Source organism: Erpetoichthys calabaricus, chromosome 2 (genome assembly GCF_900747795.2).
Source record: "Erpetoichthys calabaricus chromosome 2, fErpCal1.3, whole genome shotgun sequence".
Lineage (NCBI taxonomy): Eukaryota > Metazoa > Chordata > Cladistia > Polypteriformes > Polypteridae > Erpetoichthys > Erpetoichthys calabaricus.
In genome coordinates this window covers 56,601,697-56,622,713 of record NC_041395.2, presented here as the reverse complement: position 1 = coordinate 56,622,713, position 21,017 = coordinate 56,601,697, and positions in this window count along the sequence as shown.

The following is a 21,017-nucleotide window of genomic DNA, read 5'->3' as shown; positions in this document are numbered from 1 at the left end:
GCTGCACAGTAGTTAGTGATTAAACAAGCATACAGGGATCAGCATTATATATCTGGTGGCAGTACTCATAATAATACTGCAAGGATTTTTTTTTAATGCAGGGGATGTAAATCCAGCTGGATCAGGTCATAACATCACTCGTGTGAAGCAGATTAGGTAACAATCGGGCTGCTACAACTGTGTGATATCATGCTGGTGTTGCAAAGCATCATGAGGCACTGGGAAAAAATGTTCACCGCATGGTGAATTTCTTGGAAAATATTTGGTGAAAAAGGTCGCATGCAAGTATAGCATATTCAATGTAAAGATTTTGCCAATCAAAACTATTCACTATCATCATAGTGGAAGGAATTTTTTAAATAACAGACCTTTTAGTACTTTATTCTGGATAACACTTACAGGTAAATGTCAGATCTTTGGAGCTGTAGGATTGAAATGATACAGATACATAAGAATATCTAGGATAACTTGTATTCCTAATTCTTTCAAGCATAACCTGGAAATAAATGTAACCACACAAACAAATATATATATATGTATATATATATATATATATATATATATATATACAGTATATATATTCAATATTTAAGAAGTATGTCACTATGAATGTGCAACAGAGCAAAAACATTTAAAACATAACTTGAAGAGAAGCCATTTGAAAAATGAGAAGGCATCAGTAATTCAAGCGTGTTTACTTAGCTAATAACTCAATGTCATTCCATCTTGACATTTTTATAGGTCATCAAGGTTTACTCTTCAACCCACATGACTATTCAAGACTGCAGTAGTTGGAAATTTCAGTTACCCCTTGCTACTGTCTGGTTTGTCTACTGTCAAACTCTTTATCTTAATGTCCACCAATCCATTTGAGTGTATTAACTCATTAACTAAAACAGTCTGATTGTATTGATAACATTAAGAAGAAAAAGACTGATATTGGAAAGACAATGAAAGAAATGTAAAGCTACAAATCAGTTTGCATGTTGAGATTTTACAGATTGTGAAATAGAGTGTGAAGAGTCAGATTGCGGGCAGAACACAAAAGACAAAGGACCAGGAAAGGTTAAGGGTAAATTTCATGCAAATATCAGAATTTTTTTCTTCACCCGGAGAAATGCAGATACGTAGAATAAGAATTCCAGTGTGGAAGATAGTTGTACTTCAACTTGGAAATATTTTGGAAAACGTTTGGTTATTAGAGACTGGCAAGCCATGTTTTTTTCATTTGTTGATGACTGAGGAAAGGAAACATAAAGGCAAGCAAAGGTGAGGAGAGTGAGGGCCTGAGTTGTATGTGCAGGCCTTCAATGAGTGCCGCCTTTTTCATCTTTAAGTTTGAGCCACTGTGAAACTTTTTTTCTTATACACTGTAGCTGTATATATAAACATCCATCTGATCTCAGAACACACATTTCTTTTTAAAGGTTATAGGCAGCCGAGAGCTTTCTGGCAGAATAAGGTGCAATCCTGGAACCAATTAAGGACAGGAAGCATACACAAAACCCATGTTTCTAGTCAGGTAGAAACATTTGTAATGTGGGAGGAATTCAAGTACCAAGAATAAAGAAAGAAAAAAGCATACATAGTTAAAGCATGCATATGACACACAGAAAGGCTAACTAAGAAAGAAGTGAACATAGGTCAACGGAGCTGTGCAATTAAAGGCAGTCCACCTCTAGACACAAACAAATAATCCTTTCTATACCATTTTCATTTAGGAAGTAAACCCCATTATGCCTTTTCAGTGTAGTTTTCATAACATGTATGAGACATTGCATTACAAGGTACACTTCTAGACTACGTCTTTTTAAGATTTTACTTTACTCTTGGATAACTTATTAACAATATGTCATAATAAGAGTAATGACAGTAAAATGTGCAAGTGCCCTATTTTTCCGCCAGTTTCCATTCTGAAGCCAAAACAATTTAGAGCACCATAAACCTTGATTAATTGTATGCTGTATATCATTATGCAGTTCACGGTGTTGATGCAGGATTTGTTCTTCCCCTGCGACTCTTTCCAGGCAAATCAATAATACTAACCAGGTGTTGGTCTAGAACAACCTTAAAGTATACCATGTTCCTTTTCAAAGATTGTGTGTTATATGTGGCTTATTTATATTTTTGCTTGATGTTTAACTTCATATCTTCTCAGCATTGGTTTAGTGTTTTTAGCTCTATTCCATTGATCCCTTATTACATGCACTTATTCCAATCAAAGAGGCTCATGAGTCCAGAGTCTAGCTTAGCAGATATGGGGGCAAGACACGTACTGTAACAATGCCAAAAGGGACTCTGCTCTGTTGGGCCCTTGAGCAAACACCCATAACCTGCAATTGCTGAGCGCTTTGAGTAGTGAGAAAAGCACTATTTAATGCAAAGAATTATTATTAATTTGTATTAATTAACAACTCTGGATGGACTATCGGTTCATTGCAGGGCATAGTTGTTTTGTATTCCAGCACTCATTCACACAGAGAACATTTCAAACCGGTCAGTTTATGTAACACACACTTCTTAGAAGAACTAAAGTATGTATAAAAAACCCTCACAGATTTAGAGAGAATGAGCAAACGTGAGGACTCTTGACCTGTCTGTGGCACCATGCCATTTTTATTAGGCATACTGTACATTAATGCAAAATTACCCTCCTAAAACTGAAAAATGCAATGCAGCTGCAATTGTTAAAATATAGCAAGTCTGAATTTCCTCATTTATTTTTAAGTTTTAATCATAATGAGGAGAAAATATGTTTCCAGCATATGGCTGTGAATATTTCAAACTAATCTCAGCTTTTGGCACCTCGTTCATTGTATTGCACAGGTAATTTTAGTGTTCATTTCATACAGTGCATTTACTGTTTCAGTTGATCTGGTGAATAAACATTTAACATTGTTAAAATAAGTACAAAAATCATTTTGTAATTAGAGTAGTATTTAAAAATAAAGCTTTTTACATAACTGTGCACTTCAGAAAAAACATACCATCAATAATGTATTCAAAGTCTCAAAAGACAGCTCATAGATGTCATCATTCTGAATATTAAGCACACCAACTTGTGGGTGTACAAACTTAATGTGTTTCACTTGCTTTCATCATATCATTCCTCTCCTATCTGAAGATAAACAAGTAAGCACTTAGAACTGAATGAAATCATGAGCAGCACACTAATGAGGGAGGAATAAGTCACAGGATTAACTGTGTTAATTATTCACTTAAAAATACTTTGTAGCACACATCGCTTTTTTAACTGTTAGGATATCGTATTTGGGTTACTGATTTTTCTGCTTGACTTCCTTATAAACACTTAAATATATGCATACACATTTAAATATACACAATGTATGTATAAATACAGTATAAACAGTGCATTTAAATAGTATTTAGAAACCTGTCCCTTATACACATTTTGTTATGTTACAGCTTTATGTTAAAATCTTTTAAATTCATTTTTTCTCATATCAAGCAACTCTCAATACCCCAGATTGACAAAAGGAAAACAGGATTGGAGAAATTTTAAACAAATTAAAAAAAAAAAAATTAAATAAAAAACTGCAATGTCACTTTGATACAAGTATTCAGACCCTTTGCTACAACACTTGAAATCTGCCTCAGGCGCGTCCCATTCTACTGATCATTCGGTGGATCAGCAATGCTAAACTGGCTCTAGTGTCTGTTTGTGTGTGTGTGTGTTTGTGTGTTAGTGTGTGTTTGTGTAATGGACTGGCAGCCTGTCCAGGGATTGTTCCTGCCTTGCACCCTTTGCTTGCTGGGAAAGGCTTTGGCTTCAACCACCTCAACTCTGCTCAGGATGAAGGAGGCTTTGAAAATGGTTTGGTATTACTGAGATGTTTCTACACTTTGTCTGGAGACCACCTGTGATCAATTCAATTGATTGGACATGATTAGGAAAGGCACACATCTGTCTGATGAAGTTTCCACAGTTGACAATGTGTATCAGAACAAGAACTAAGTCTTGAGATCTGAATTAACTGCCTGCAGAACTTTGAGATAGGATAGTGTCAGGGCATGGATCTAGGGAAGGCTACAAAAGTGTCTGTAGCATTAAATATTACCAAGAACAGAGTGGCGTCCAAAATTCTTGAATTAAAAAAGGTTGCAACAATTCCTAGATCTGCTGACATGGCCAAAAAGAACAATTTTGGTCAGGTGTTGGGTGGTGGTGACCAAGAACCCAATAGTCACTCTGGCCGAGCTCCAGAGACCCTAAGTGGAGATGGAAGAAAGTTCCAGAAGGATAACCATCACTGCAACACTCCACTGCTCTGGGCTTTATAGCAGAGTGGCCAGACGTAAGCCTCTCCTTAGTAAAACACACATAAAAGCCCACTTGGAGTTTGCAAAAAAGCATGTGAAGGATTCTCAGACTGTAAGAAACAAGAGCCTCTGGTCTGATGAAACCAAGATTAAACTGTTTGGCTTCACATCTGGAGGAAACCAGGCACCACTCATCACAAGTACAAGAGTGAGCGTCCATGGTTGTCTGTCTTACATGCTTTCCTCAACTGCAGTGTGCCCCAAAGATGTGTGCTCTTTCACCTCTTCCATACATCATCTACACTACAGGATGTTGGAGTAAATTTAAAAACAGGTTCATCGTGAAATATGCTGATAACAAAGTGATTGTAAGCCTACTGGATGAGAATGAAACCAGTCATGGTCCAGTGATAGATTTCGTTAACTGGTTTCTTTTGTTCTTTTGTTAGTCTTTTTTACACTTAAACCTTACAAAAACTAAAGACCTAATAATCAATTTTAGGTGAAACACCATTCACCCACAAGAAACCATTATCAATGTGTGGATATTATTGACAAATATAAATATCTCATGACAATCATAGACTCAAAGAGAGAGAGAAGTTAGAAGTATGCGCTGATACAGCACTTTGGCACACCCACCACAAGACAAACCACCTCAGGGTCCCAGATTACGACCTGAGTGCACTCATGCAATGGGTGACACCTCAGCATCACACTAGTTTAGACGGAATGGAACAGTGTGAAGTTTTTTATGGTGGCTGGAGTGCCAATCCTGTCACTAATCCCCAAGTTTTCTCTGCAGGTTGGAGGGCCTACTTGCAGGGATGGATGCAAGTTAATGTCATACCCAGGATGGAGCAATTACAGGTTAAGGGCCTTGCTCAAGGGCCCAATGGAGTGGAATCACTTCTGAAAAACTGATTTTTAATTAAAATACAGAAGCCATATGCAAAATGAGACAGCAGTGCCTCTACTGTTTAAGGAATCTGAGTCTTTTTAGTGTGAGTCCTGCCATTATGTCACGCTTTTATAAATCTTGTATTGAGTTTGTCTTTACATATGTTCCACTGGCCTAGTTTAAAAATCTTAAACAGAATCAAATTGTAAAATGCAGCCGTAAAATAACAAGATCTCAATGGTCAAATCTCAAAAACCTTTTTAATGAGTAAATATTACAGAAAGCATTCTCTATTCTGTCAGACAAGACTCACCCAAAGCATTCTCAATTTTAGTTTTAGCCTTCAGGTCTCTGATTCAAGGTGTTCTAAGGATAAAAAGCAAGCAGCTCAAGAACTCTTTCAGTCCAATTGCTATTAAACTTCTAAATAAGTTCAATTTTAACAGATATCCACAGACTTAAATCAAAGTTTGAGCAGTTAGCATTTGCATCAATCATCCATCCATCAGTCCAATCTAAATGTTGGTTTAGTTTTTATGTGTAATATGTTTGCCCTAATATTTCACCATAAGTATCAAGCTCACTGCTAAATTACATTTATTTATACTATGTTTATGTTTTTGGCCATGTTCTTTGTGGTGGGTTTTTAATGTTACATTATGGTTTCTTTGTAAAACCTTCTACCAAACCAAATTTCCTTTTTGGACAATAAAATCAGACTGAATCGAATTGAATACCATTCCAGTGGTAAAGCATGGTGGTGGCAGCAGGATGCAGTGTGGCTGTTTTTCAGTGTTAGGGACTAGGAGACTACTCAAGGTTGAGGGAAAGAAGAATAAAGCAATGTACAGAGTTATCCTTAACCCTTTTAACTGAGCCCCATTGTTTTTGGACCCATCTGTGGTACTGAACAATAATACAAAATTAAAAAAATAAATGTATAGAATCACTGATTCCCTCATTGCTATAAGTAAATTATAGTGTTTTGCCATTACAATGCCATATTGCATACCCCAATAACATGTTGCAATGTTTTTCTTTCTTCATACCAAGATGGCTGCAGTGCTGTACCACAGCAACACCTGTCCCCAAAATGGTTTTCTTGAATATCCTAATTCAATTATGTACAATTTGACAGACAGGGTGTTGTCTACAAAATGAGAAGGATGTTTCAGCTTTCAAATGGCACCACATTTATATTTTCCACTTTATATATTTCAAATTTAATTTTATGTAATTTTTAGAGATGTTTTTGAATTTTGAAACTATTGGTGTTATCATTTGAATACACAGTATAATTTCTTCAATATATGTTCTATCAGAGTAAGATCTGTCCTTCAAAATAATACATACGCCATGAGTCTTCCATAATGGATATGTATGCTATGGACACTTATCTGAAAACAATAGTAAAACAAGCATATTATTGGCAGATATTTCATAACAATTTATTTCTGGTTATTTCTCATATATTCACTGACACTTTTATACTTTTTGGGAGATATTCAAATAAGAATAACATTCAAAGTGTATTTTTTTGGTAAAAACATTACTGAATTTTGCAACTTTTTCTGCAGCAACATATGTGTACAACTTGTACAATTCATTGTCTGGACAAAAAATTCTGAGACAGAAATACAGTATCTGACCTTTATTTTGAAAGAGTAGAACATCAATATTGAGTGAACAAGGATCAAGTTATAGCAGATAATGGACATCATTAGGACTGAGTTTAAAGGGTTAATGAAAACCTGCTCCAGAGTGCTCTAGACCTCAGAGCTAGCCAAAAGTTCACATTCTAACAATAACCCTAATCATAAAGCAAAGACAATACAAGGGGGACTTAGGGACAACTCAGTGAATGTCCTTGAGTGGTGCAGCTAGAGTGTAGAATTCAGCCCTACTGAACATCTCTAGAGAGACCTGACGCTAGCTGTCCACTAACAGTCTCCATCCAACCCAGCAGAGCTTCAGACAAGAATGACAGAAAATCCCCAAATCCACGTGTGCGAAACTTGTCATGTCATACTCAAGAAGACGTTAGGCTGTAATGGTGCTTCAACTAACTACTGTGCAAGGGTCTGAATATTTGCATTAATGTAATATTTCAGTTTATTACTTTCAATAAATTTGGAAAAACTTCTACATTTTTTTTTGCTTTGTCATTCTGAGGTATTGAGAGTTGCTTGAGGTGTGAAAAATTGATTTAAATGATTTTAGCATAAGGCTGCAACTTGACAAAATGTAAAAAAAAATGTGAAGGAATTTGAATACTTTCTAAGTGGACGGTACAATCAATGTACAAATGCAGCATACATAGTGAATAAGAATAAATGTATTACTGTATGTATAGTTTGTATGTACAGTATATATACAATATATGTCTGCAAATATCATAAGTTGGATGTTGAATATGTATAAATGTCCATGTCTGGTAGCACTTGATGGTGGAAGAAGAACAGATGGAGAGAACAACAACAACAACATTTATTTATATAGCACGCTTTCATACAAATGATGTAGCTCAAAGTACTTTACAAGATGAAGACGGATAAAAGAAAAAATATAAAAATAAAAAAACAAAATCTGCAGGGGTTCCAAAGCCATGAGACCGCCGAGCCCCCACTAGGCATTCTGCCTAACACCAATGATCTCAATCATTCCTCATGGTTTTCAGGCTTCACATAGAAGAATTAGACGATGATGGTCATGTGGACCTCTGGCATTCAATCCATCAATGTAGGGACAGCACGGTGCTTTGATCAGGTGGTGGTGGTGCAGACTGCCACCACAGAAAACCAGAAAAAGAACAGCACAGAAACTAGGGGTTAGTACGGATTTCTGAGCCATGGAAAAAAAAGATAACTAAATGCATATACAGAATATCAGGGTTACACTAAAATGAAGCTATGAGAAAGCCAGTTAAAATAATGAGAGAAGGTGCATCTACTGTTTCAGTTTCTCTGTCTTGTGAGTTCACAAGGTTGTAACACAACAGAGACAAAATGATGGGGTGCTACATCACCTATTTGCATGTAAGGGTTGATCTTGTCCTTGAAGTACCTTTTAGAATTTTAATTAATTACACCAAAAATACAGAACATAAAAATGGACAGCAAGATTAAGAAATCAGTTGGTGCAGTAAGTAAAGAGAAGAGGGTCTACTGTTTTTTTGGCCAAATGTAAGTTGACAGCCATGAAGGTGTTTGTTTAACATTAATTATTGATAGCGATGATATAATCTTGATTCTTGATTAGGTGTTCATATTGATCGTTTAACTTCAGCCAATTCCCAAGTTTCATGAAGAATGCATGAAGTAATCCTGCTGTTGCTTATATTTCCATGGTTGTATTATTGTGGTGTATTCATCCATTTAGGATTCTTTAATGAACAGGATGCCAGTCTGTTGCAGGGGACATATTTTACATCCTCACTTAGCCACAGTCAATTTAGAAACTCCCATTGACAAGATAATATGCCATTGATCTGTACATGGATAACTACAGACAGAGAGACAGTGTAAATTTAATACAAAAGCAGTGGCTTCAGAATGTGGAATCAAATCAGGGGATCATGAAATCTAAAGCATGCTACTATATCATATGTAACACCATATCATTCACACTGTGCAGATAGATTATACATGTTTAGTATTTTTCATCTAAATATTTTAGTTGTTAAATGATTCACCAAATACAAACAGGGTTTTGCACAATATAAACACACAGTTTTTCAGTCCTGCAGCATTTTGTGCCATTTTTAAAATTCCTTTAGTAAAACCATTAAATTAGACATAGATAGATAGATAGATAGATAGATAGATAGATAGATAGATAGATAGATAGATAGATAGATAGATAGATACTTTAATAATCCCAAGGGGAAATTCACATACTCCAGCAGCAACATATTGATACAAAAAAAAAAACAATATTAAATTAAAGATTGATAACAATGCAGGTAAAAACAGACAATAACTTTGTATAATGTTAACTTTTACCCCCCCGGGTGGAATTGGAGAGTTGCATAGTTTGGGGGAGGAACAATCTCCTCAGTCTGTCAGTGGAGCAGGACAATGACAGCAGTCTGTCGCTGAAGCTGCTCTTCTGTCTGGAGATGATCCTGTTTAGTGGATGCAGTGGATTCTCCATGATTGACAGGAGCCTGCTGAGTGCCCGTCACTCTACCAGAGATGTCAAACCGTCCAGCTCCATGCCAACAACAGAGCCTGCCTTCCTCACCAGTTTGTCCAGGCGTGAGGCGTCTTTCTTCTTAATGCTGCCTCCCCAGCACACCACCGCGTAGAAGAGGGCGCTCGCCTCCGTCTGATAGAACCGTCTGATAGAACATCTGCAGCATCTTATTGCAGATGTTGAAGGACGCCAGGCTTCTAAGGAAGTATAACCGGCTCTGTCCTTTCTTACACAGAGCATCAGTATTGGCAGTCCAGTCTAATTTATCATCCAGCTGCACTCCCAGGTATTTATAGGTCTGCACCATCTGCACACAGTCACCTCTGATGATCATGGGGTCCATGAGGGATCTGGGCCTTCTAAAATCCACCACCAGCTCCTTGGTTTTGCTGGTGTTCAGGTGTAGGTGGTTTGAATCGCACCATTTAACAAAGTCATTGATTAGGTCCCTATACTCCTCCTCCTGCCCACTCCTGATGCAGCCCACAATAGCAGTGTCGTCAGCGAACTTTCGCACGTGGCAAGACTACGAGTTGTATTGGAAGTCTGATGTATATAGGCTGAACAGGACCGGAGAAAGTACAGTCCCCTGTGGCGCTCCTGTGTTGCTGACCACAATGTCAGACCTGCAGTTCCCAAGACGCACATACTGAGGTCTGTCTTTAAGATAGTCCACGATCCATGCCACCAGGTATGAATTAACTCCCATCTCTGTCAGCTTGTTCCTAAGGAGCAGAGGTTGGATTGTGTTGAAGGCGCTAGAGAAGTCTAGAAACATAATTCTTACAGCACCACTGCCTCTGTCCAAGTGGGAGAGGGATCGGTGTAGCATACAGATGATGGCATCCTCCGCTCCCACCTTCTCCTGATATGCAAACTGCAGAGGGTCGAGGGCATGTTGAACCTGTGGCCTCAGGTGGTGAAGCAGCAGCCTCTCCATGGTCTTCATCACATGTGATGTCAGAGCAACAGGCTGGAAGTCATTCAGCTCACTAGGACATGATACCTTTGGGACTGGGGTGATGCAAGATGTTTCCAAAGCCTCGGGACTCTCCCCTGTTCCAGGCGCAGGTTGAAGATGCGCTGTAGAGGACCCCCCAGCTTCCGATGCACAGACCTTCAGCAGTCATGGCGATACTCCATCTGGACCCACTGCTTTGCTGGCACGAAGTCTCTTCAGGTCTCTGCTCACCTGCGCTGTTGTAATTGTGGGTGGGGATGTCTCTCCTATGCTGGTATCAGCAGAAGGATCTATGGAGGGTGCAGTACTCCGAGGTGAGAGTGAGAGTGGGTTAGGGTGGTCAAACCTGTTAAAGAAGTTGTTCATTTGGTTTGCTCTCTTCACGTCTCTCTCAATGGTGGCACCCCGCTTCGAGCTGCAGCCAGTGATGATCTTCATCCCATCCCACACTTTCTTCATGCTGTTATTCTGCAACTTCTGGTTCAGCTTTCTTCTGTACTGCTCCTTCGCCACCCTGAGCTGGACTCGGAGTTCCTTCTGCACGCGCTTGAGCTCATGCTGATCACCGCCCTTAAAAGCCCTTTTCTTCTGGTTCAAAAGGCCCTTGATGTCACTTGTAATCCATGGCTTGTTGTTAGCATAGCAGCGTACAGTTCTTACTGGAACTACAATATCCATACAGAAGTTGATGTAGTCAGTAGTGCAGTCAACAACCTCCTTAATGTTCTCACTATGTGATCCCTGCAGGATATCCCAGTCTGTAGTTCCAAAGCATTCTCTCAGGGCCTTCTCTGTCTCCGGGGACCACTTCCTGAATGATCGTGTAGTTGTAGGTAGGACCCTCACTCTTGGTTTGTAGTGAGGCTGAAGCAGAACCAGGTGATGATCTGCTTTCCCAAGCGCAGGCAGCGGGGTGGCGCTGTATGCGTCTTTAACGTTTGCATACATTAAATCAATAGTCTTATTTCCCCAGGTGTTACAGTCCACATACTGGGAGAAGGCAGGTAATGTTTTGTCCAGCGTCACATGGTTAAAGTCTCCAGCGATTAGCACAAGCGCCTCAGGGTGCTGCGTTTGTAACTTAGCAACAGTAGAATGGATGATGTCACTCACTGTCTCCACGTCCGCCCAAGGAGGGATGTATACAATAACGACAATGACGTGTCCAAACTCTCTGGGCAAGTAATAGGGACGCAAACTTACGGCCAACAGTTCGATGTCCCTGCATCAAGAGGAGACTTTGACATTAACATGTCCAGAGTTACACCACCGTGTATTAACATAGAGAGCGAGTCCTCCTCCTTTGTGTTTCCCACAGGTACTTGCATCTCTGTCCGCTCTAACTGTGCTAAACCCGGGTAGCTCCATGTTAGCATCTGGGATGGTGGTAGTTAGCCACGTTTCGCAAAAGCACAACAAACTGCATTCTCTGTAGGTTCTGACATTTTTCACCAGCGCAGCCAGTTCGTCGATCTTATTTGTGATTGAGTTCACATTTCCCAGAATCACAGAAGGCACCGAAAGCTTAAAACACCACTTTCTCGCAAGCCGCTTCATTTTTAGCTTAGTGCTGCTGCCACGATACCGCCTTCTTACCTCGTCCAATAAATAGGGAACCACACCGGCACTGGCATTTGTTCTCAACACTCGAAGTTTAGTACTTGAATAGACGAGTCTCGGCTTGTTAAAATCCATGCCCACGTTGTAAAAGTAAGTGTGTCCAGGGAACGAATCCACATAAAATAAAGTGATAGGAGTGATCATTAAAAAAGAGAAAAAAAAATAAACAAAAAATAAAAGTAGAAAATAAAGTCATACACGGAGCTGCTGAAAAGGCTGCCACTCTAGGCGGCGCCTGAGTCATAGACCATAGACATGTTTTATTGGGTGTCAATGCATGTGCATGGTAAACAGCTTGAAGGCTTAGGTGATGGTAGTTCTCTGCTGAGACAGGAGGTTGTGCTGTACTCTATCATCCTCTCTTCTTCCCCTTCTGCAGAAAAGATGATTGACACTGTTCCATCTGACATCACTTCCAATGTCCGTCCACTAGACCCGCCTCTTCTACCCAGAATGCCTTACATTTGGAGGAGTGGCCATCCTGAGCATTCATCCTGAGACAGCAGTCCAGAAGACTCATTTCTCTGCGATTTATACACTTTATTTTCTTTCCAGATCTTAAGGTCTGCGGTGGGTTGGCACCCTGCCCGGGATTGGTTCCTGCCTTGTGCCCTGTGTTGGCTGGGATTGGCTCCAGCAGGACCCCCGTGACCCTGTGTTTGGATTCAGCGGGTTGGAAAATGGATGGATGGATGGATGGATCTTAAGGTATAATTATACGGAGTTGCCTGCAAGGTGTCTCAAATCTTTGATTTTGTCCTGCACTTTCGCTGACATGGGTCATATATGTTAAAATGTAGTCCTTTAGAACCTGGAATAAAGTTCAATTAGGAATGTGACACATAAAACATGCTTTTGTTTTCTGAAAAAGCAGCATACCATGATTTGAAGATATATTTTCATATTATTACTGTACCAATTAACTGCAGTCATACAAATGCCAATAACAAATTGTTTAATTATAGTAAAAACACAAAAAATACATTTTTAATGTAATGATGGTAATTTTATGATGGTAACTTCCTTGAGCTTTGACATGTTCATATTACGGATTGACTTTTCATGTTTATACTATTCACTACTACAATATAAGTAACATATTGACATGAGAACCAGCAGTTCTTATTTTTACATTACATGTTGGACTCCACTTTTAAAAAGTACCTAGAATATATGTGCTATGGGATAAAGTCAAGAGCTGCATTCCACAGGCCTCTTGTTGTACCTGCTATTCTGGAAAACACTATAAATGACATAAGCAATAAATTACATAACTTACAAATTGCTTTCAGTGTTGCTTTTCACTCCAAACATTTTGGGAAGTTTATCAGAACATTAACAAGCTGTATTTAGGATTCTGGGGTCTGCTTCACACATCAAATCCTTTGGACTATAATGAGATATTTAATGTTAAGACATTTGCCAGTCTTGCATGTGTAGCCTTTTTACACAGAACCATTATGTAATACTTTCATAAATGTGTATGTGAACTCTTCGAAAAATGTTGTTCATTACCTCAGCATTTTTCATATATTTTAAGGCTACTTTCACATTACAAGCATCATTTCTCAATTCTGATTTTTTGCTCAGATCTTGATGATTCACATTCATAAGTACAACTGACCTGCATCTAACGGTGATGTGAATGCATCTGTCCTTCGAAACAGCACTCATGCGCACATTGATGCGTTTGTGCCCAAGTCATCTGCGTCACCAACAACAAAAAACTATATATTTGTGAGGTATTTAATGGTATTAAAATCGACATAAGGGATGCATTAGCAGCTAGTGTATGCATCACACTTTGCTCCTGAGGACAGCAAACTTTTTGTTAGCTGTACATGATTAGGTCGAGAAGGCAAAAAGTCATATGGCTAGCTTTTGCTGTTTTGCTGCTGCACCAAGAGATGTGTGGGTGTTAGAAAGGAGTAAGCAATGGAGGGACCGTGGCTGTTGTCACAGCTGTAGCTCTCCTCAGTTGTTGTTTTGTTGCATTGATGCCTGATGATGGCTGCACTTAGCTCATGCCTATAGGCAAAAAAACCACATGAATGCCGATCTGACCTCTCTCATTGATGTTGCATCGACATGAATCCGATACATATCTGATTTAGGACCACATATGAAAGTGACTCAAATCTGATTTGAAAAGATCAGATTTCTGTGTCCATACAACCCTGAAAACCCTGTCACATTAACACAAAACACTGGATTTGAGTCACTTCAAACGAGTAATATGAATGTAGCCTAAGAGAAGGTTTACACAGTTTCTTACAAAAAAAAGGATTCTACGTATGGAAAAACTTCCTTTGTTAAATTTATTAAGAGTTATGTAGAACATTACCATAATGTTCATAAAATGACCATAAAATTTGCCAGTCCTACTTGCCAATTATTTCCACAGTTACTTTGAGTCAGGTACTGAAGGTCTCTAAAGTCCTGGGGTCTCATGTATAAACGGTGAGTACGTGCAAAAATGTCGCATACTCCCGTTTCCACGCTCAAATTGCAATGTATAAAACCTAAACTTGGTGTAAAGCCATGCACATTTTCAAGCTAGCTAAAACCCTGGCGTACGCAAGTTCTCCGCTCGGTTTTGTAAACTGGCAGTACTCAGCGTCAAAGCAGTGCTTTTGTTCAAGTGTGGTTTCCCTTTCTTTTTTAGATCCACATCCCTGACGCGGTTTTATCATATACACTGAAATTAACTGCATGTTGTTTATTAGTTTAAGGCATCTGATTGTAATTAACCTGTAACAATATAATGGTCCATGGAATAGCCAATGCTTTAGCATTGTTACTCTCACTGCACCTTCTTCTTCTTCTTTCAGCTGCTCCCGTTAGGGGTTGCCACAGCGGATCATCTTTTTCCATATTACTCAAACTGCACTGCACTGCACTGTATTTATATCATTGTATCCGAGTGTGGAATCGCAGATCTACAGCAGCTGATCGGAAAGAGAATTATCGGTATACAGCATCAAGCACACGCTGCCTCAGCCATGCTGCCTATTTGAACTGCTCTAATACAACAAACACTTCAGAGTCTTTCCTGTAGGGACCTCGCGGTTCAGAAACAGTTTCATCCCAAGAACTATAAATGCACTCAAATCAGTCAATCAAGTGCTCCTTGTAGAACTGTTTGTACTTATAAGTACAATTACCTCACTGTAAACTTGTGATAGTTATAATATTGCACAACCCAAGCCTCTTTATAAAGTGCGTATTTACATATGATGATGATATCATTTTTAAGATGAAATGCAGCAAAATATGTTTATTACATTATACAGATAAAACTTTAACTTCATTTAAATAATCTATATTGTTAATAATTAAACATATGAGGACACTGTGTCACAGTGCTACCAAGGAGCTGGCGCTCCGTTCACAGATTGTTCCTGCATCGCTCTGTATTCTTGCTGGGGCTGGCGCAACACTGGAAGGATAGATGGATAGAATAATTAAACATGTACTACGAAGATGTTTCAATGTTCCTTAAAAGTTTTGAAGAATCAGCGTTCTCCGCTTACAGATGGCTTAACGTCCATTACAGAGCTGATTGTGTGGGATTGGGTATTTGGAGAAAGAAAAGTAAAGACAGTAATTGGGGGTTAGTATGTTTGAAAGAGACAGTACTGCTGCAATAAATTATTTCATCGAAGGTCGCGCACGGCACAGCCAGCATCTTGCGTGAGGCATGAACAATCACTACGCCACCGTGTCCCCATGTTTAATACATGCTTTAATTCCTATCATCGTGAAAATTATATCAAGTATACATCTCAGTATTTTAATTATTCAGAGAGCTGTAATATCACGAATGTAATGGATTCTGTGTCGTGTCGGAGGAAGAGAAAGCCCATTTAAGAAGCACATAGTTATTCACACACATAGAAGAACATATACAAAACAAAGCATTTAATATGCCACTTTAGTTACGATGGGATTTGAGAAACTAAAAGAAGTTGGCGAATGCACAGATTTATGCATCTGGATTTTTTTATGTGTATGCACATTTCCACTTTTATCCTTATGTCATGTTTTAGTGTGAATTCTACGCACGCATTATACATGAGGCTTCTGCTGTTTACCATATTACTTAGTAATATATTCTACGTGTCTGTGGTTCTCTGTGTAAACAAGAACATGTGCCAAATTTGCCCCAAACAAGTTTTCATCTGTGACTCCGTGTTTGTGGATTTATAGTACAGCATTGATTATCCAAATATTAATCATCTGAACTGTCAATTATCCAAACCATTGATAAATAAAATTACAGCATCTACTTTTAGTACACTGTTTGTTATGCTGAAGTATTACTCCTGCTGCTTAATGCACTCATTTCTTATTTTTCATTTGAAAATATTTGCAGTGTAGCTAGTGATTAGCAAAAGAACAGATTCATTTAATGTGCAGTTTTGCGAAATTCATCTAAAATTAGTTTTTATGTGTTCTTTTTATAATTGTTTTGTGTAAAAAGTAAGGAATGTTGTACTTTAAAGGTTATTCCACAGTTCCTTTCATGTGGCTCCACATGGTCCCTTCTGCTTCTTGCTTGCACATTCACCGCTCCTTTCGGGTCAGAAGTAACACCATCTGTTTTCACTTTCCCCAGCTCCATAAGCTGATCCAAGCCTGTATCCTTCTAAAAGGGCTTGTCAGTGACCACTCGCCCAGACCAATGAATTTTAGTAGAGAAGTAGTGCCCCAGAAATGTGTGCAGACACTTGCTCTCTATCGGCATCCTCCGTTTCCATATTATGCATCAGAATAATAATGCTAATGCTTTTGCACAATGAGAAAAAGGCTACAGACAAGATAAAAAAAATATGTTAATGGATGAAATTGCAGTGACCTGGGGTCTCATGTATAAACGGTGTGTACGCACAAAATTTTTGTTTCCACACTTACATTGCAATGTATAAAAACTAAACTTGCCATAAAGTCACGCACATTTTCAGTCCAGCTCAATCCCTTGTGTATGCAAGTTTTCCATTCGGTTTTGCAAACTGGTGCCACCCACCGTCAAAGCAGTGGTACTGTTCCTGTGTGGTTTCCCATTATTTTTTAGATTCACATCCCTTACGTGACTTTATAAAATACACTGAAATTAACCACATATCGTTTTTTAGTTCAAGTCAAAATTGTAATCAACCTGTAACAATATAATGGTGCACCGAATGGCCAAACTATTCCAAACAGCATAGCGACTTTAGCATTGTTACTCAAAGTGCACCACTCAGAGTAGTTTAACCCGCTGTATCTAAGTGTGGAATCACAGCTCCACAGCAGCTGATTGGAAAGCACAACGGCAGATTGTGTCAAGAGCGGGGAGAAATATCGGAATACAGCTTCTAAAACCCACTACCTCAGCAATGGGCACAGTCTATTTGCTTCAGAGTCTTTCCTGTACGGACCTCACAGTTCAGAATCAGTTTCATCCCAAGAGCTATAAACGCACTCAATCAGTCCATCAAGTGCTCCCGGTAGAACTGTTTGTACTTATAAGTACAATTGCCTCACTGTAAACTTGCATTACAGTTGTAATATTGCACAACCTGAGCCACATATGCTTTCATATTGTACATTTTTCACTGTTTTTTATCCTGTTATTATTGTTGTTCTTGTTGTTATTTTACCATTTTATAGGAAAATAAGTTCATGGAAGATTTGAAAATTGAATCTCATTGTACCATACTATAACAATAAAAGAATTCAATTCAACAAAAGAGAGCGCATATTTACAGATCATGATGACGATTTCTAGGCGGTATCTTCTTGGAGCTCTTGACATCATTTTTAAGATGAAATGCAGTAAAGTATATATACTGTATATATTACATTATACAGATAAATTTTTAACTTCATTTAAATAATGTATATTGTTAATGATTAAATATGCAAGGACCCAGTGGCGATGCGGTAGTGATGAGTTGATGCCCCATTCAGGGATTGTTCCTGCCCTGTGCTGTATGCTTGCTGGGTCTGGCACAACCTTGGATGGATAGATGGATGGATGTACTGCCAAGATATTTCAATGTTTCTTAAAAGTTTTGAAGAATCAGTGTTCTAAGCTTACAGATGGCTTGACATTTATTAAAGAGCTGATTGTGTGGTGTTTGGTTATTTGGAGAAAGAAAAGGAAGGACGGGGATTGGGAGTTAGTACATTTGAAAGAGACAGTAATACTGCAAAAAATTATTTTATTGAGGTTCGTGCACGGTGCAGCAAGCATCTAACAGGAGGCAGAAACAATCTCTGGAAGGGACACCAGGTCGTCGCTACCACTGCGGCACTTTGCCTCAATGTTTTAAACATGCTTTAATTTCTATCATCATGAAAATGATATCAAGTATACATCTTAGTATTTAAATTGTTCAGAGAGTTGTAACATCATAAGTATAATGTATTCTGTGTCCTGTCACCATAAGAGAAAGCCTGTTTTAAGAAAAACGTAGTGATTCACACACATAAGAGAACATAGAACACATAGAATGCAAAGCATTTAACATGCTACTTTAGTTGCGATGGGATTTGAGAAACTATTAAATTAAATGAATTTAAGATGAAGTTTATGACGTTCTGCTTTAAGGACAAAATAAACTGCGTGATTAAAATGTAAACTTATACCTTTTTTCCACTCTGTCCCAGTTTTCTTTCTTTTCTCTTTTCCCTAATATGCTTCCATATGATGCTTAGATGATGACTACGAGTCGTCTTTTCACGGTGAATTTGATATCTGACCACTTCTTATTTATTTCGGGCACTGTGGAACTTTCTGAACTTGAACTTCGAGTTTCTCTGCCACTCTCTCATTTGATCAACTTCCTTATGTTGTTTATATCACTGCTTAAACCAACAAATATTATGTTTTTCCTAGCCTGTACTTGGTATTCACTGAAATTCTTCTTTTTCCCCCATGCTTTTGCCATTGTCTTTTTACAGAACACAAAATATAAGGGGCTATTTATATTGATTTGCATATTCAAAAGGGCGTAATTCTGGGAGGAGTTGGGGTGGGGCGGCAGGTGCGTGCACGTGCGTTACTTTTCATGCTGACCAGGATTTATGGAGTGGAAGAACGTGGAAGTTGGTGTACACACAGGTTTATGCATCTGGCTTTTTTTTTGTGCATACGCACATTTCTGCTTTTGTCCATACACCAAGTTTTAGTGTGAATTCTACGCAAGCTGTTATGAATGAGGCCCTTGGTATGAGCAACAGTTGCTGTGTACAAAAATTAATTCTTGTATGGTTGAAAGAAAGATTACCAACAGTATTTTATTAGTACTAGGGTGTTGTAGCGTGTTAGCCACTATTGATGTGGTGAGAAGTAAAGCAAAATGACAGCTTTTATTGGCTAACTTATTGTATTGCATTGCATATTGTAATCTTTCTAGTTAGCCAATAAAAGGTGTCATTTTTCAGTGTTTTAAAAATTACACCTCCCCAAGAATCATTATACTCTTTATTTATGTGCAATTACTAGTGTTTGTTTGTTTGATCAGTTTATGCAAAAAAATGTGATGTAACCATAAAGTAAAAATAAACATAATGCAGTATATGTTGTTTCTCCAGAACCTTTTGGTTATTATTTACAAACCATTTTCTGAATTAGTTATTTTTGTAATATTTCACATTTCAAAATACAGTAGCAACAACCTTACAGCATGTAGAATAATTTAATTGCAGGCCTAATTATAATTTGTTTCCTATAAACTGGATGCTCTTATGTATTTTTGATTATCTAAACTAATTGATTAAATGAACCAAACTTGGCCCCAATTAGTCTGAATAATCGCCATTCTACTGTATATTAAAGTGACATCAGACAACCAAAGTGCTAATTATCCTTGCAATTTTAAAAGCTTCAATTACGTAACCTCTTAATCTACATTTATTTGAACTTGCTGATGACGCCTCACTTGCATGTTATATAGCTTAAGCGTAAACTTCCGTTGACTTCTACTTTAAACACTGTGCAATATTACTGAACATCTTTTTAGCATTTTTAATGGCTTCTGTACCCTGTCTGCATTTAGATAGTAACAAGTCCACTATGACACTCTAGGACAGACTAGCATTATCCATTTTGCTAGGCTGGAACCCAAATCCTGGCTTAACAAACTGCTGAAAGACACCCTTTTTACCAGATAAATGTCTCAGTTTACCTGAAAGACCTCCCTTTCGGAATGCAGCATCTGCAGCGTTATCTGATAAGATGATTGATACCACACCATGTAACAGACTTGGACATCTTTATCTAAGGTGTGAAATGGACTCAAGTTCTGAACCATGGACAAGTAAGTAACATTGATGGACAAAACTTTGCACAAGTGGTCAACAAAGAGGATGGGATTATGTATAACCAAGAAGCCAATGACAAAGACCTCTATTACTCCCTATAAAAACCCTTATAACACCTGAACTAACTGCTCTTTTCTCACTATGCTGCTGGTTGATCTGGTCATAATTTGGCTGTTCATAGCCAGAGCCCATAGCTGATAGGGTGTGGTTGCAAAAGAGATCAACACAATCCCTTTACTCCAAAGGACAACTGTGCTGGACTGAAAGGGTGGAAGACTCATTTGTGTTGGGAGTTTGGTTGAGGTTGGGGAAAGCTGACCAGGAAAGGAAAAACAAAGCATCGCTCACCTCAAACCACAAGTATACCTTGATTGCTACACAAACACTTGTCCTTTTATTAAGGTGGATTTATTTATTAATTTATTGAGCTTCTATAAAAAGTTAAATTTATTCCTGGAGATGGAGGGACTATCTATCTATCTATCTATCTATCTATTTATTCATTCCCAGCCTTTCAAGGTGGTAGATAATTTTTTTCTGAAAATCCAGATAAATAATATCAAATGCTCTTCTCTGGTTACGTCTCTGTGGAAATCACACAAACCAAAGTACCCACATTAGGGATAAGAACGGCAATATTTGCTCATCAGAGCAAGAGCAAGCAGCCAGATGGGTGCAGCATTTTCAGGAAGTGCTCAAACACCCTGAGCCAGAAGAACCTGCCAACATCACAACAACAGACTACATCCT